This window comes from Octopus sinensis, linkage group LG16, assembly GCF_006345805.1.
Source record: "Octopus sinensis linkage group LG16, ASM634580v1, whole genome shotgun sequence".
Classification (NCBI taxonomy): Eukaryota; Metazoa; Mollusca; class Cephalopoda; order Octopoda; family Octopodidae; genus Octopus; species Octopus sinensis.
The window spans coordinates 7,963,431-7,968,208 of NC_043012.1; the positions used below are offsets into that span (position 1 = coordinate 7,963,431).

Genomic DNA, 4,778 nt, shown 5'->3' on the forward strand with positions numbered 1-4,778 from the left:
TATATATATATATATAGTGGAGGCACAATGGCCCAGTGGTTAGGGCAGCGGACTCGCGGTCGTAGGATCGCGGTTTCGATTCCCAGACCAGGCGTTGTGAGTGTTTATTGAGCGAAAACACCTTAAAAAAAAAAAGCTCCACGAGGCTCTGGCAGGGGGTGGTGATCCCTGCTGTACTCTTTTACCACTTTCTTCTGTTGGCCTGCTCGCTTAGCCAGCGGGGTGGCGTCATTCGAAGGCTAAAACAATGCGAACGCTTTGTGACCAGCGATGTGTAACTACATCTGATGGACTGGTTGGTCACGTGATCACGTGATATATATATTATATATATAATATATATATATAGTGGAGGCGCAATGGCCCAGTGGTTAGGGCAGCGGACTCGCGGTCGTAGGATCGCGGTTTCGATTCCCAGACCAGGCGTTGTGAGTGTTTATTGAGCGAAAACACCTTAAAAAAAAAAGCTCCACGAGGCTCTGGCAGGGGGTGGTGATCCCTGCTGTACTCTTTTACCACTCTTTCTTCTGTTGGCCTGCTCGCTTAGCCAGCGGGGTGGCGTCATTCGAAGGCTAAAACAATGCGAACGCTTTGTGACCAGCGATGTGTAACTACATCTGATGGACTGGTCGGTCAAGTGATCATGTGATATATATATATATATATATATATATATATATATATGTATATGTATATAAGATTTAAAAATTGCATAGAAGGATGACAAAAGAGCACAATGAGAATTCACACCAAGACATAGGCATGTTCTTTCCTCATTAGTTATTGTCCAAAAAGTCATAACATTTTCACACCTTTAACGATAATATTGTTCATTTTGGTAGTTTCAAAATCAAAAAGTTGCTGGGAATAAATGAGCAAATGTAAAGGACAGTGACTAAAGCAAACACGATACAGGAGGTAGTTGGTACAACTATAAATATACATACAGAAGAAAGGCCTTACAGCTATGAGACGGTAGATATATATTTAGATGTGTATGTGTAAGTAAAAATCCAACTTGGTTTTGTTGACGGTCTTCTACTTTTGATTTCTAGACTAATTTTCTTTGTTAGTTTCTATGGACAGTGGGTGGTGGAATTTGATGGAGTTTGGGACAGAAGAAACTAAAACGCCATTCATGGTATTTAGCTATGTTCTTCCATATGTTCTGTTTGAGGGTTGACGTTGTTTTTGTTCCTTCCTGATTGAATATAAGAAAATTAAAAAAAAAAGTTTAAGCACCTTTCATGCATGGGATCTGGGGATTGAATTTATTCAAAATCCTATATTTGCCACCTGACTTTACTCGCGAATCAAAAGAAAAAAAAAAAAAAGACCAAACACCATTGTAGCTGTGTGCTTATGTTAGGAATTGTTTTGATGTAATCCTTGATTTCAGAAATCTGTGCACTCTTAGAAGCCAGGATCTCCAGCTGAAGAATGAAACGAAATGTGTGTGTTTGTGTGTCCAACAAGACTGGTGTTGATATTTTAATGATTGCCTGTGCTCATCCTGGTGTTACGAGTTTGGAGATCTGGAAATGTTTGTAACAGTTGATTGCGGGTAGTGAAAGGGTGGAAGGAAGGACTAGTGGACTGTACACAAATTATCACTAACAATAACAAAGAAATTAGACGGAAATTATTAAATAAAATATCGTTTCAAAAGTTGGATTTTTCTTAGTTTGTAAGTAATATGTTATATTTTATATAGTGTGTATATATGTTTGTTAGAGTATGTATGTATGTGTGTGTGTGTGTGTGTTGAAAACTGCAAAAATACTTTCTATCATATATAGAATTGTAAAAGAAAAGAGGTGAGCTCACACATATAGCCATGTGTGTTTGTATATATATATGTATGTGTGTGTATGCTATGTGTGTGATTGGGGGAAAGAACTGGATTAGATCCAGCTCTCCTTTGACTTAAATACTCTGCTTCTAATTTGTTTGGTTGGTTTTGGCGGAGAAGAGAAGAAAAAGATCCGTTTTTTTTTTTTTTTTTCCTCTCCTTAATCTAGTTACGATCATTCAGCCCTCTTCGCCCCCAACCGCCACCACATCTTCCATCACCACCAACACTGCCGCCGCCACAATGACCACCACCACTGAGTAATTCTGCCTCTACCTATCTACTTGACCTTCACCCCCACTCCGGCCCCTTCCCCCCCACCAAATCATGTTCCTACCTCTTCGCCTGTATGTATAATAGTAGTTGTATGACAACTGTTCTACTGTGATACAGAGACATTCATCCCATTCTCTTTTCTAAACTTCATAACTCTTTGACTATCACTCTTTTCTCTCTCTTTCACTCCTGTTATCTGTCTGTCTCTCACACACACACACACACACACGCATATAATCCGACAGCCACAGCTGTTGGACTGTTTTGAACTCGTTAAAGGTAATTTTTACCAAGTTCTTTTATTTTCATTGCCTTTATTTTATTTTATTTTTTTTTTGAAAATCATTTCACTCGAATTCACTTGACTTGACTCGACTCACTTCCACTCTGCTCCACTCCACTGACATTTCACTTCAATCAGTGTTGTTAATCCGATCTAATCTAATCTAATTTAATCCTTCTTCTTCCTTCAATCACTTATTTGGCTGTTTCTCGAGAAAGACAAGACTGTAAGAATATTACATTTAATTTTATTGTTTCCTCAAATTTCCTTTTTAATCCAAAAGGCAAAATTGCAACTATTTTAAGAAAAATAAATACACAAATAAATAAATAAATAAATAAATTCTTGAATATTTTATAGTATTATGTTGAAAAGCCCAAAATCTTGTCCTCACCCCTGCTACAAACCCTGATTCCACTTCTCATTTATAATAGAATATAATTGTCCAGAATGCTTCTAGTCAGACCAGCTGGACTCCAGTTCCACATCAACCATTCTCTTTCTTTTCCATTGAAACAATCTCCCTTCCCCCTTACTCCCATCATTTTTAATAAATTTTTCATTTTTTTTCCAGCCATTAATTGCATTTTGTTTATTCTTATTTATTTTTTTTTTCTCTCTTTTTAAATGAAAATAAAATTTTCTCGCTAATCTATTTTTTATTGAAATCCTTGATTAAATTTTGATTCTTTTCTCACCTCTGCCATTTTCACCATCATCATCATCATCAAACATGTTTTTTTAAAAACCTTGTTCACCCTGTTTCAATATATTCTTGCCCTAAATCTATATTTTTCTCAATATTATTGTTATCGTAATCAAGAAGGTGGAATAGCAGAATTGATTGAGCAGCATAAACAAAAAAATTTTTTTTAAATGCCTTGTTGTATTTAGTGCTGTTCTTTTATGGGTCTGAATCCCGCTGGGTATCGATTTTACTTTGCACCCTTCTGGAATTGATAAAATACCTGTCATTTACTGGGGCTGAGTCAATCAATTGTATCCATCCCTCCAAACTTGTGGCCTTCTGCCAATGTTAGAACAATCTTAATTGTTGTTGTTGTTGTTATTATTATTATTATTATTATTATTATTATTATTATTAAGGTGGCGAGCTGGTAGAATCGTTAGCACGCTGGGCAAAATGCTTAGCAGTATTTCGTCTGGCCTTACGTTCTGAGTTCAAATTCTACTGAGGTCGACTTTGCCTTTCATACTTTCGGGGGTTGATAATTTAAGTACCAGCTGTGTACTGGAGTTGATCTAATCGACTGCCACCCACTTCCCCCCAAAATTTCAGGCTTGTGCCTATAGCAGAAAGGATTATAATTATTTATTAAGGTGTCGAGCTGACAGAATCGTTAGCGTGCTGGATGAAATGCTTAGCAGTATTCCACCTGTCACTACGTTCTGAGTTCAAATTCTGCTGAGGTTGACCTTGCCTTTTATCCTTTCGGGGTTGATAAATTAAGTACCAGTGAAACACTGGGGTCAGTGTAATTGATTAGTCTCCTCCCAACAAATTTGAGGCCTTGTGCCTCCAGTAGAAAGAATTATTATTATTATTGAGTTCAAATTCCACCAAGGTCAACTTTGCTATTCATCCATTCAGGGTCAATAAAATAAGATCTCTCTTGCCCAAAATTTCAGGCCTTGTGCCCCTATAGTAGATTATCATTAAGGCAGTGTGCTGGCAGAATTGTTATTACGCTGGACAAAATTCTTAATAATATTTTGCCTGTCCTTACGTTCTGAGTTCAAATTCCTCTAAGGTTGACATTACTTTTCATTCTTTTCATTCTTTTGAGGTCAGTTAAATAAGTACTAGTTAAGCACTGGGAGGGCCAATGTAATTGACTTGCTCTCTCCTTCCCTTAAAATTCCAGGTCTTCTGTTTATAGTAAAGGTTATTATTCTTTAAGGCAGTAGCTGGCAGAATTGTTAGCATGCCAGGCACAACGCTTAGTGGCGCTTCATCCATCATAACATTCTGAGTTCAAATTCTGCCGAGGTCGACTTTGCCTTTCATCCTTTCGGAGTCAATAAAATTAGTACCAGTTACGCACTGGGGTCAATGTAATTGACTTAATCCCTTCCTTCAAATTTGAGGTCTTGTGCTTCCAGTGGAAAGGGTTATTATTTATTGTTATTAAGGCAGCAAGCTGGCAGAATCATTAGCACGTTGGTCAGAATGCTTAGCGGTATTTCGCCCGTTGCTACATTCTGAGTTCAAATTCCGCCGAGATCAACTTTGCCTCGCATCCTTTCGGGGTTGATAAATTAAGTACCAGTTACGCACTGGGGTCGATGTAATTGACTCAATTTCCTCCCCCAAGCTGCCCTTGTGGCAAAAATTTGAAATCATCA

The 4,778-nt window shown here is 37.7% G+C and overlaps 1 long non-coding RNA gene across 1 annotated transcript; it reads left to right on the top strand.

Annotated features, from left to right (window-relative positions):
- The first annotated feature begins 239 nt into the window (after positions 1-239).
- LOC118766487 lies at positions 240-3,276 on the top strand. Its single transcript, XR_005002425.1, has 2 exons — positions 240-295; positions 639-3,276. It is a non-coding gene; the product is annotated as an uncharacterized LOC118766487 (long non-coding RNA).
- The last annotated feature ends 1,502 nt before the right edge of the window (positions 3,277-4,778 follow it).